Below are 13584 nucleotides of genomic sequence, written 5' to 3'. Positions count from 1 at the left end.
CGCCTTACTGAAGTACATATAGATCACATCTACTGCTCTGCCCTCAACAATCCTCTTTGTTACTTCTTCAAAAAACTCAATCAAGTTTGTGAGACATGATTTCCCACGCACAAAGCCATGTTGACTATCCCTGATCAGTCCTTGCCTTTCCAAATACATGTACACCCTGTCCCTCAGTATTCCCTCCAACAACTTGCCCACCACCGAGGTTCACCAGTCTATAGTTTCCTGGCTTGTCTTTACCACCCTTCTTAAACAGTGGCACCACGCTTGCCAACCTCCAGTCTTCTGGCACCTCTCCTGTGACTATCGATGATACAAATAACTCAGCAAGAGGCCCAGCAATCATTTCTTTAGCTTCCCACAGAGGTCTCAGATATACCTGATCAGTTCCTGTGGATTTATCCATCTTTACCCGTTTCAAGACATCCAGCACTTCCTCCTCTGTAATCTGGACATTTTGCAAGATGTCACCATCTATTTCCCTACAGTCTATATCTTCTATATCCTTTTCCACAGTAAATACTGATGCAAAATACTCATTTAGTATCTCCACCATTTTCTGCGGCTGCACCCAAAGGCCGCCTTGCTGATCTTTGAGGGGCCCTATTCTCTCCCTAATTACCCTTTTGTCCTTAATATATTTGTAAAAACCCTTTGGATTCTCCTTAATTCTATTTGCCAAAGCTATCTCATGTCCCCTTTTTGCTCTCCTGATTTCCCTCTTAAGTATACTCCTACTGTCTTTATTCTCTTTTAAGTTGGTCTTATGGTCTAAACTCCAACTGCCATTTTTCTGCCCATATCTGCAATTGATCTATTTCCTGCTGTATCCTTTGACCTCCTTCTATACTATTCACAACTCCACCTATTTCTGTATCATCCGCAAATTTACTAACCCACCTGTCTACATTTTCATTCAAGTTATTTGTGTGTCTGATATATATCACAAAGAGCAGAGGTCTTACTATGGATCCCTGTGGAACACCACTAGTGAAAGACCTCTCGCCAGAAAAACACCCTTCCACCAGTACCTTCTGACTTCTATGTTAAAGCCAATTCTGCATCCACGTGGCAAAGTCACCATGGATCCCTTGCATCTTAATCTTGTGGATGAGCCTACTATGATGGATCTTGTAAAAAGTTTTACTAAAATCCATGCAGACGACGTCATTGTTCTACTTTCATCAATCACCTTTTTCACCTCCTCAAAAAATGCAATCAAGTTAGTAAGACATGAGCTGCCCTGCACAAAGCCATGTTGACTGCCCCTAATTAGGCCATACTTTTCCTATCCCGAAGAATTCTGTCAAATAGCTTCCCAACCTATGGCAGAAATGGTGGCTTGTGATTTTTCGGATGTGGAGGTTGGTGGGGTGCAAAGTGAGGACAAAGAAACTCTATCACTGTTGCAGGAGGGAAGAGAAGGGGAGGCAAAATTGATAAACTTTTCCAATTCCAGACGAGAGAGGCAAGCTGCACCGATCCTGTAATCAATGCATGGGAGAAAGAGTTGAGCATTGGGGGCCAGGGTAGGAGTGAAACAAGCAATGTTCCACGTACCCCACAGACATATTTAGGACCCAAGAACCTTCTTCCATGATTTTACTCCAAACCCCAACCCCCCCCCACACACACACACACACACCAGGTTTTGTCATCAAATGGGCTGCTACCACAAACAACCCATTGTCAGCTGCTCATGATCCCCCTTTCAGCAGCTGTTTATTCTCCCGGGTCAACCTTTGCCCAACCTTTTGTTTGTCCAAATGGTGTTCTCTCTTTCTCTGACCTCCATCTCTTCCTACTGTTTACTCCTCACCCCTTTCTGCACCCCATTGTCAGCATATATGCCAACGTATTCCCTGTTATAATCAGTTGTGAAGAAAAGTCACTGGACCCAAAATGTTAAGTCTGCTTTCTCTCCATAGATGCTCCCAGATCTGCTGAGTTTTCCCAGCAATTTCTGATTTTGCAGCCTCATCATGGGTCAAGAGGCAGCACACAGTCCATGCTTATAAAAGAAATATTTGACTGTGGATGGAGACTCTGGTCATAGAGTCACAGAGATGTAAAGCATGGTCCATCGCATCCATGCTGACCAGATATCCTAAATTAATCTAGTCCCCTTTGCCAGCACTTGGCCCATATCCTTCTAAACCCTTTCTTTTCATATGCCAATCCAGATGCCTTGTAAATGTTGTAATTGTACCAGCCTCCACCACGTCCTCTGGCAGCTCATTCCATACACGCACCACCTTCTCCATGAAAAATGTTGCCCCTTAGGTCCCTTTTAAATTTTTCCCCTTTCACCTTAAACCTATGCCCTCTAGTTCTGGACTCCCACACCTCAGGGAAAAGATTTTGTCTATTTACCAAATCAGTGCCCTTCATACTTTTATAAACTTCTTTGAGGTCAGCCCTCAGCCTCTGACGCTCCAGGGAAAGCAGCCCAGCCTATTCAGCCTCACCCTATAGCTTCAACCCTCCAACCCTGATAACATCCTTGTAAATCTTTTCTGAACCATTTCAAGTTTTACAACATTCTTCCTACAGGAGGGAAACCAGAATTGCACACAGTGCCTGTATTCCAATAGTGGCCTAACCAGTGTCCTATACAGCCACAACATGACCTCCCAATTCCTAGACTCAATGATCTGACTAATAAAGGAAAGCATACTAAGCATCATCTTCATTATCCCATCTACTGACAACTCCACTTTCAAGGAGCCATGAACCTGCACTCCAAGGTTCAGCAGTACTCTGTAGGACCTTACCATTGAGCGTATAAGTCCTGCTAAGATTTGCTTTCCCAAAATGCAGCACCTTACATTTATCTAAATTAAACTACATCTGCCACTCCTCAGCCCATTGGCCCATCTGATCAAGATCCCATTGTAATCTGAGGTAACTTCTTCGCCGTCCACTACACCTCCAATTTTGGTGTCATCTGCAAACTTACTAACTATACCTCCTAAGTTCACATCCAAATCATTTATATAAATGACCAAAAGCAGTGGACCCAGCACCAATCCTTGTGGCACCCCAATGGTCACAGGCCTCCAGTCTGAAAAGCAACCCTCCACACAACCCTCCGTCTTCTACCTTTTGAGCCAGTTCTGTATCCAAATGGCTAGTTCTATCTGTATTCCATGTGGTCTCACCTTGCTAACCAATCTCCCATGGGGAACCTTGCCAATCACCTTACTGAAGTTGACATAGATCACGTCTATCACTCTGCCCTCATCAATCCTCTTCATTACAACTTCAAAAAACTCAATCAAGTTAGTGAAATGTGATTTCCCACAAAGAAAGCCATGTTGACTATCCCCAATCAGTCCTTGCCTTTCCAAATACATGTAAATCCTGTCCCTCAGGATTCCCTCCAACAATGTGCCCACCACCAATTTCAGGCTCACTGGTCTAGAGTTCCCTGGCTTTTCCTTACCACCTTTCTTAAAAAATGGTACCATGTTAGTCAACCTCCAGTCTTCTGGGATCTTACCTGTAGGTTTCGATGATACAAATATTTCAGCAAGAGGCCCAGCAATCAGTTCCCTAGCTTCCCCCAGAGTTCTGGATTACACCTGATCAGGTCCTGAGGATTTATCCACTTTTATGCATTTTAAGATATCCAGCACCTCCTCCTCTGTAGCATGTACATTTTTGAAAATGTCACCATCTATTTCCTACATTCTATATCTTCTGTGCCCTTTTCCACAGGAAATACTGATGCAAAATACTCGTTTATTATCTCCCCCATTTCCTGAAGTTCCACACAAAGGCCACCTTGCTGATCTTTGAGGGCCCTATTCGTTCCGTAGTTATCCTATTGTCCTTAAGGTATTTATAAAATCCCTTTGGGTTCTCCTTAACCCTAAAAGCCAGCTATGTCCCCTTTTTGCCCTCCTGATTTCCCCCTTAAGTATACTCCTACTGCCTTTATACTCTTCTAAGGATTCATTTCATCTCTCCTCAATTTCTCTAGTTATCCAGCATTCACGACACTTACCAGCCTTGCCTTTCACCCGAACCAGAACACACTGTATCCAGGCTCTCGTTATCTCGTTCTGGTTTTACCCAGTGTCCAGGCTGGAGCTTGCAATTTCTGGTAGAATAGTGATTCGGGATGTGAAAATGTTGGGCACGGGAAATGGACTGGACAGATTGTTTTTTAACCTTGATTGACTTCTGAAGTTTGCAGAATGATAGTTCTTTTTTTTCATTACGTAGTCTCACTGTCATCTTGCTTTGGTTTGGAATAAAAGAAAAATATTTTCCAAATATTTTTTTCAATAAATGGAAAATAAAAATGGACATGTGAAGCAATGGCTGCTGTTAATTTTTCCCCCAGGAGACCATATTACACTGTTAGTGAAAATGGATTTCACCTACAAAGAGAGAAACATTTTATTGTCCCAACTACTTGGTGCCTCAGCATCAAGCTGAAACTGAACTATCCTGGCCCCACAATTCATTGGGTCCTGAGTTTGTTGAAGAGCTGCTCAAAGGAGGCTGCTTTAAAGACTGTTTAATGTTTCTTTGAAAGAAAGGAAGACATTGCATTTATCCAGCACCTTGTCCAAACATTTCAAGACCAATGAATTATGTAAGTATAATCAGCGTTCTTATTAATATGGGAGAAGATTTCAACACAGTAAGACCCCTCAGATTAATCAATAGTAAGATAATCTGTCATAGTGCTGTGAAAGGAGGGCAGAATATTGGCTGCAAAATCCATTACATCCACTTGAATGGGCAAACGGGACCTGGGTTTAGTGTCTCATTCGAAGAAAATACACACCCTCCCACAATCAGCAACATCAGCCTTGATTATGTGCTGAAGCTGTGTGAGATTTGAACCCATGATGGAAAAGTAAGAAGCTACCAACTGAGGCAGGCTGTCACTGTAATAAGTATTGTAATGAGATTAACCACATGAAATGTAGTTTATTCACCTGTGAAATTCAATAAGTATTTAACTAAATCATCTTTTTATCACTTCCTTGTTCAGAACCATTTTTAAGAAAATCCATTTCATGTCACTTGGCCTTGAATATTTCTAGGAGAAAGTGAGGACTGCAGATGCTGGAGACCAGAGTTGAAAAGTGTGGTGCTGGAAAAACGCAACAGGCCAGGCAGCATCTGAGGAGCTGGAAGAAGGGCTTATGCCCAAAACGTTGATTCTCCTGCTCCTCGGATGCTGCCTGGCCTGCTGTGTTTTTCCAGCACCACACTCTTGAATATTTCCACCCAAGAAATAAACCTACACCGTGGTACAGGACTTACTAAAATTGCTTTCACAAATAGTGTCTTTTTGTCCTCCAGTTCATGTTGTCAACAGATCCATATGGAAGTGAACCTGTTTGAGCGAGTTAATACGAATAACACAATTCCCCCTTGCCCTCTCTACTACCTGACAGCAATATCCAATACTGAGGTGATGGAGATACCTCAGGACTACACGTGTGCAAATATTCAATATTTGGTCCTTGGGATAATGCTGAGAGTGATTCTAATGTCTCGCAGCTAGTAGGGGGGAGAAAACAGCCACAGTTCGCAGCCCCAGTTTTGGTCTAGTGACACCTGTTGGAAAAGAGGAGCTTGTATTTGGAGCGCACCTTTCATGACCTTGCACGTAGGAAGATATAACACAGGGGCAGGAGGAGGCCATTCAGCTCTTTGAGCCTGCTCCACCATTTAACTGGATCATAATTGATCCTCTATCTCTGATATGCTTATGTCAATCTAACTTCCCTTTACAGTAATATGGATGAGATGATAATGAATCTTCTACCTTTGATATTCACAAGCCAACCCAGCAACCCTTTCCTGTACTATCTTTATGGGCAAGGGAAAGTTGCAGCCAATTTGTACACAGCAAGATCCCAGAGAATGGCATTGTAGTAATAACTAGATCATCTGCTTTTAATGATGATGAATGTAGTGTACATATTGGGCAGCACACCAAGGATAATTTGCCTGCTTATTGTTGAGGTAATGCAATGTGTTACGACTTTGACAGGGAAAATGTGCTGGTGGTGCTAGGGGACTGGACAGTGGCGAATGTTGTGCCCCTGTTCAAAAAAGGGAATAGGGATAACCCCAGGAATTACAGGCCAGTGGTAGGCAAAGTAATGGAAATTACTTCATTGGTAGGCAAAGTAATGGAAAGGGTACTGAGGAATAGGATTTATGAGTATCTGGAAAGACACTGCTTGATTAGGGACAGCCAACACGGATTTGTGAGGGGTAGGTCTTGCCTTACAAGTCTTATTGAATTCTTTGAGGAGGTGACCAAGCATGTGGATGAGGGTGGAGCAGTGGATGTAGTGTACATGGATTTTAGTAAGGCATTTGATAAGGTTCCCCATGGTAGGCTTATCTGGAAGGTCAGGAGGCATGGGATAGAGGGAAGTTTGGCCAGTTGGATAGAGAACTGGCTAACTGGTCAAAACCAGAGAATGGTGGTAGATGGTAAATATTCAGCCTGGAGCCCAGTTACAAGTGGAGTTCCGCAGGGATCAGTTCTGGGTCCTCTGCTTTTGTAATTTTTATTAATGACTTGGAAGAGGGAGTCGAAGGGTGGGTCAGTAAATTTGCAGACGATACGAAGATTGATGGAGTTGTGGATAGTGAGGAGGGCTGTTGTCAGCTGCATAGGGACTTAGATATGATGCAGAGCTGGGCTGAGGAGTGGCAGATGGAGTTCAACCCTGCCAAGTGTGAGGTTGTCCATTTTGGAAAAACAAATAAGAATGCAGAATACAGGGTTAACGGTAGGGTTCCACCTTAGTAAGGTGGAGGAGCAGAGGGACCTTGGGGTCTANNNNGAGAAGATTTACCAGGATTTTGCCTGGAATGGAGAATAGGTCGTACGAGGATAGGTTGAGAGTGCTGGGCCTTTTCTCGTTGGAACGGCGTAGGATGAGGGGTGACTTGATAGAGGTTTATAAGATGATCAGAGGCATAGATAGAGTAGACAGTCAGAAACTTTTTCCCCGGGTACAACAGAGTGTTACAAGGGGACATAAATTTAAGGTGAAGGGTGGAAGGTATAGGGGGCATGTCAGGGGTAGGTTCTTTACCCAGAGAGTTATGGGGGCATGGAATGCGCTGCCTGTGGGAGTGGCCGAGTCAGAATCATTGGTGACCTTTAAGCGGCAATTGGATAGGTACATGGATAGGTGCTTAAGCTAGGACAAATGTTCGGCACAGCATCATGGGCCGATGGGCCTGTTCTGTGCTGTATTGTTCTATGTTCTATGTTCTAAGTAAGCCCTATTGCACCACCAGTAACACCATTGTTATAATTTTATTAAGAAATAAATCCTGTTTAGGACTAGTTAACATCTAATGTGTAATCCAGAATTAGAACTATGACCTCTTTATCTCAAATATAGACACATTTACACAGCTGAAAAGATAACAGTCTCTTCAGAAATACTATGTTGACAAAAGGTCTAAAATAGTGATAGAATTTGATGAGCTCTCATTGTCCACCAGGTTTCTTGTCAATAAAATCAAATTGTTGGCAGTCATAGGTCAGCATAAGATCTTCAGTTTCAGTTCAGATTGAAGGCAAGCAGAAGCCAAGGTTTTAGAAAGTGGCCTTAGTTAAGATTTTCAGGTTTTATAAAGTAGTCAGAAGCCCCTGTTGAATTACTGGGCATTATTTCCATAGTGGTCCCCAGAGCCTTTTCAAAGCCAGGTTTTCCAGCGAGTCAGGATTATAAACCCCATCTCTTTATCACCCTCAAAACGTTATGTTTTTTTTTAATCCAAATTCACTTGACTTCCCGTTAATAGCATATAGACCACAGCAGAAATTAAATTGTTGACTTCATTCCCAAGAAACCACTTGCTAAAAAATATTGTTCTTCCAGTAACTATCCAACCAGCTCCATGGCTTCCAACTTTTCACGTAGTTCTTAAAATAAATAAATATTCTCAACAAATTCACCTCAGAGGGAAGTTAGGGCCTCAGTTTAACATTTCAAAAGTGCACATATCTTCAATAGTGCATTGAAGTGTCAGCCTAGACTTTGGATACTTGAGTGAACTTCTTCTTCAGCAACAAGAATGTTAAGGACTGAGTTGAGGCTGACCTTAAGTGTATGGACAGAGCTTGTCTAGGGTGGTGCCTGATCTTTGAACAGCTTGTACAAGTTCTGTCTCAAATGATTTCCCATCCAGGGCTCTGTATTTTCAAAGAAGGTCTTTGAGAGATGCAGTAGTTTTTGTCAAGGCTAATGATGATCAAACTCTGTGATGCAGGACTTTGTACTCTATGGGTTGTCCAAGAGACAAACATCAAAACGATACTGGAGTACCATCAACTTGACGAAAGACAGTGTTTAGTCTGCCCAAAACTAGGTTTATTTTGACACAAAGTGTTGTCCTTGACCGAATGCTATAGACGAGAACATTCCCAGATTTAGGATTTAATACCTGAGGGATGCACTAAAGCCTGGGGCAGTCAACACAAAGGCAAGATGGCGACAAGCTGCTTGTGAACCAAAGTATGCTGAGAAACCAGAAAAATCCTTTGGACTCTTTGCTTTGACATAAATAAATCTTGAAAATATTAATGGTAATTGCAAATGTAATGAGTTACATGTAGCACTGGAAGAAACTGAATTGGATGTTGTTGGGTTTATATAATTTGTGGTTAACTATGCTTTGGTTCTGTGCTCACAAAGGAGGACATGAATAATATACCTCAACTGTTAGGGTTTAATGAAAGGGAGGAACTGTTGGAACCCAGGAATAATAGATAAACAGTGTTTGGGAAATTGATGGGATTGAAGGTGGATAAGTGCCCATGCCCTGATTGTCTACAGAGTACTTAAGGAAGTGGTCTGAGAAATAATGGATGCATTGATGGTCATCTTCCAAGAATCTATACACATGGAACAGTTCCTACAGATTGGAAGACACCCAGTGTAAACCTTGTGTTGAAGAAGGGAGTTGGAGAGAAACTGGGAATTATAGAATAGTCGGCCTGACATTGGGAGTGAGGGAAATCCTGGAGACCATTGTAAAATAAATAATTTCTGAGCATTTGGAAAACAATTTTAGGACTAGACAGAGTCAGCATGGACTTACAAAGGGGAAATCATGCTTGACAAATCTACTGGAGTTCTTTGAGGATGAAACTAGTCAAGTTGATGAGGTGAGCCAGTGGATTTAATTTACTTGGACTTTCAGAAGGCTTTAAAAAAATGCCACATAAAAGATAAAAATGTATGGAATTGGAGCTAGAGAATTGAGGCATATTATTGGCAGACAGGAAGCAAAGAGTAGGGATAAACAGGCCTTTTTCCGAATGCCATGTGTGACTCATGGGGAATCTGTGTTGGGACTCTAGCTATTCACAACATATATTAACGATATTGTGAAGGAACTAAATGCAATACCTCCACGTTTGCAAATGACACAAAGCTAGGTGAACGGTAAGGAGAATGCAGAGATATTCTACACTTATGTGAGGAATAAGAGAAAGATCAGAGAGAGGGTAGGGCCAATCAGGGATAGTGGAGGGAATTAGAGTCTGAAGAGGTAGGGGAGGCCCTAAATGAGTTTTTGTTTTGCTTCAGTATTCACTAGAGAGATGGACCTTGTTGATAGTGAGAACACTGTGGGCCAGGTTAATAGACTTGAACAGATTGATATTAAGGTAGTGGATATGCTGGAAATTCTGAGAAGCATCAAGATAGATAAGTCCCCAGGGCCAGACCAGATATATCCAAGTTTATTACGGAAAGTGAGGAATGAGATTGCTCTGCCTCTGGCAATGATCTTTGCATCCTCACTCTCCATGGGAGTAGAATTGGATGATTGGAGGGAGGCAAAATCCCTGGAAATTACAAACTAGTCAGTCTAATATCAATGGTAAGGAAGGTATTGGAAAGGATTCTGAGAGGATTTCTGACTATTTGGAAAAACATAATTTGATTAATGATAGTCAGCATGGCTTTATGAGGGGCAGGTCATGCCTCACAACCTTATTGAGTTCTTTGAGGATGTGATGAGACAGGTTGATGAAGGCCGAGCAGTGGATGTGGTGTAATGGATTTCAGTAAGGCATTTGATAAGGTTCCCCATGGTAGGCTCATTCAGAAAGTTAGGAAGTATGGAATACAGGGAAATTTAGCTGTCTGGATACAGAATTGGCTGGTGGAAGGAAGATAGTGAGTGGTAATGGATTTAAAGTTTTCCGCCTGGAGGTCGATGACCAGTGGTGTCCCCAGGGATCTGACCTTGGGCCTCTGTTCCTTGTAGTTTTTAATAATGACATGGATGAAGAAGTAGAAGAGTTGGTTAGTAAGTTTGCCAATGATACAAAGGTTGATGGTGTTGTAGATAGTGTTAGGGCTGTTACAGGATACAACAAGACATTGACAGGATGCAGAACTGGGCTGAGAATAGGCAGATGGAGTTCAACTTGGATAAATGCGAAGTGATTCATTTTGGAAAGTTGAATTTGAATGCTGAATACAGGGCTAAAGATGGGATTCTTGGCAGTGTGGAGGAACAGCGGGATCATGGGGTCCACATACATAGTTCCCTGAAAGTTGCCACCCAAGTTGATAGGGTTGTTAAGAAGGCATATGGTGTTTTTGCTTTCACTAACAAGAAGATTGAGTTTAAGAGTCGTGAGGTTTTGCTCTATAAAACCTTGTCATACCACACTTGGAATATTGTGTCCAGTTCTGGTTGCCTCATTATAGGAAGGATGTAGATGCTTTAGAGAGGTGCAGAGGAGATTTACTAGGATGCTGCCTGGTTTGGAGGGCATGTCTTATGAAGAGAGCTTGAGTGAGCTAGGGCTCACTCTTGATAGAGGTGTACAGAGAGGCATAGATAGAGTAGGTAACCATAGACTTTTCCCCAGGACAGAAATGGCTGTCTCAAGGGGGCATAATTTTAAGATGATTGGAGGAAAATTTAAGGGAGATGTCAGAGTTAGGTTCTTTATGCAGAGAGTGGTGGGTGCGTGGAATGCATTGCCAGAGGTGGTATTCAGAGACATAACGGGCATTTAAGCAATTGCTGGACAGGCACATGGACGGCAGTAAATTGAGGGGTCTGTAGGTTAGGTTGACTTAAATTAAGATAAATGGTCGGCACAACATTGTGGGCCAAAGGGCCTGTACTGTGCTATACTGTTCTATGATCTATGTTCTATACTTCGATATGATTTGGACAAGTTAAGCGAGTAAGTAAGTGCATGGTAAATGCAGAAACATGTGGACAAATGTGAGGTTGTCTACTTTGGCAGCAAAAGGAGGAGGGCAGATTGTTACGTGAATGGCTAAAAATTTAGAAAGGAATGTGCATCGAGACCTGAATATCCTCATACACCAGTTACTGAAGGTAAGCAGCAGACAGTGAAGAAGGCAAATGGTATGTTGACCTTCATAGTGAGAGGATTTGAGTGCAGGAGCAGGAATGTCTTGCTGCAGTTATACAGGGCCTTGGTGAGACCACTCTGTGGAATATTGTGTGCAGTTTTAGTCTTATCTGCGGAAGAATGTTCTTGCTATAGAGGGAGTGCAGCAAAGGTTTACCAGACGTATTCCTGGCAGGACAGATATATGAGGAAAGGCTAAATTAGTGAGGATTAAATTTGCTGAGGAGAATGAGGGAGGGGATCTCACAGAAACCTATAAAGTTCTAACAGAACTAGACAGGGTAGATGCGAGAAGGTTGTTCCTGATGTTGGGTCAGTCCCGAACCAGGGGTCACAGTCTAAGGATATGGGGTAAGCCATGTAGGACTGAGATGAGGAGAAATGCCTTCACCCAAAGAGTGGTGAGCCTATGGTATTCACTTCTGCAGGAAGCAGTTGAGACTAAACCGATGCATGATTTCAGGATGGATTTGGATGTAGTACTTGAGGTGAAAGGCATGAACTGAGTATTGAATTGGATGATCAGCCATGATCATAACAAATGGTGGAACCATCTTAAATGGCCAAGTGGCTTATTCCCTTTCCTGTTTCCTATGTACCTAAGAATGCTGACATAATGTACTTGCATAAATTTTATGGACAAATTGAATTTGTGAGAGAGAAGAAGCACCAATGCAGGTATGACGATCTGAATGGACTCCTTCTAGACTCTGATCTGTATTCTTACACAATTTTAACATTCATTTGTAAATTCTGAATTTTTTTAACATGATGATCAAAAACTGGTTTTATTTTGATTTACAGCACAGTGTAAGAGGATTGAGAAGTATTGGAAAATGGCTGACTTACTTCAATTAATTGAATCACCCTTTGAGAATTGAGTAAATGATCACCACTGTGTTAAATCAATACCATTATTTGTGGGGCAGTATTAAAGCAGAGCAAACCTCTACTGTCCCTCTAGCCTTATTGCAAATGTGACTCAGAACCCTCGTATAAAATTGTAGGATGACTTGGTTGAGTCAGACTTTTCATTAATTATTGGCAGTGTTATGTTTGACTCATCTTGTGGAAGTGCATCAACATGAAAAGATGGGCTTGTGGTAATCACTGTAAATAAAACATTAAATTCTGCAGGAGTAGACAGCTCCATCTGCAAAAACAAACCTCGCACAAAATTGGTGTATTTCAGTTGGGCTGGATACTTGGGTCTCATCCTTTAGGTTTTTTGGAGTCATCATAAGTATTTTTAGAATAATTATGTAAACATAAGAATTTGACGTGCTCTTAATTTTTAGCTTCCAATCTGGAAGGACTCATTTCATGAATGTGCCAGTAGCGTGAATTGGCCAAAGAATCACATTGCACACTTGTGCAAATTTCTAACGTCAGTCCGTAACTCTTCTTTTGACCGCGTTAACTGTCGGAGAAATTTAGCCCAATGAATCAGAGACCACAAATGAGGATCGCGGTGAAATTGACAAGTGGTTTATTAAACAAAGTCATATCGCAGAAGAGAAATTGACCAGGCTGACACAGAACTGATTCTCTGCACAGATGGCCAGAATGCTCTTCTGGTGCTGGTCGATTTTATAGGGTTACAAGACAAAGGTGATAACTGTAAAGCGGTTACAGAACAATGGTGAAAATTATAAAGCGATTAAAACAAGAATGAACAGAATGGAAATTAATCAAGCGTCCATTTGTAATTGACACAGGAGATTCCAGCCATCTCCGTTAGTGGATAAGAATATCTTCTCGAGATTCTTCATTGTATTTCCCACCCACGCGAATATGTGTAAATGTTCCTTCTCCTGGCATCCAGGTCTGTCCATTGTGTTCCTTCTGCAAGCGAAGTCTTCCGGGATCTCTTGGTCTGCCTCTTTGTTTACGCGGATCCGTTTCAATGGGAAATGAGCCTGCCCTTAGGGTATTGGGACGGCAGTGCTAATTGGAGCTGGGAGCTTGCTGTGAAGGCTATTTGGGAAGTGCATTCTCTGGTCTGAACAATGACTGCAGATGCTGGAAACCAGATTCTGGATTAGAGTGGTGCTGGAAAAGCACAGCAGTTCAGGCAGCATCCGAGGAGCAGGAAAATCGACGTTTTGGGCAAAAGCCCTTCATCAGGAATACCGGCAGAGTGCCTGAAGGGTGGAGAGATAAATGAG

At 42.2% G+C, this 13584-nt stretch overlaps 1 protein-coding gene across 5 annotated transcripts in view; it reads left to right on the top strand.

Annotated features, from left to right (window-relative positions):
• Positions 1-13584, top strand: part of arhgef39 (Rho guanine nucleotide exchange factor (GEF) 39) — a 187086-nt gene that overhangs the window by 37569 nt on the left and 135933 nt on the right. For 2 of the 5 annotated variants that reach the window (XM_043713509.1, XM_043713501.1), the window contains exon 1: positions 12041-12094. The exons of the other annotated variants lie outside the window; for them this stretch is intronic. The gene's annotated coding sequence lies outside the window, so the exon portion shown is untranslated. Of the gene's footprint in view, positions 1-12040; positions 12095-13584 lie in introns of those variants that run through there. 5 annotated transcript variants of the gene reach the window in all.

The sequence above is a fragment of the Chiloscyllium plagiosum genome, chromosome 23, assembly GCF_004010195.1.
Source record: "Chiloscyllium plagiosum isolate BGI_BamShark_2017 chromosome 23, ASM401019v2, whole genome shotgun sequence".
Classification (NCBI taxonomy): Eukaryota; Metazoa; Chordata; class Chondrichthyes; order Orectolobiformes; family Hemiscylliidae; genus Chiloscyllium; species Chiloscyllium plagiosum.
The sequence above is the reverse complement of the archived record's forward strand: the minus strand, read 5'-3'. Positions and strand labels throughout refer to the sequence as shown.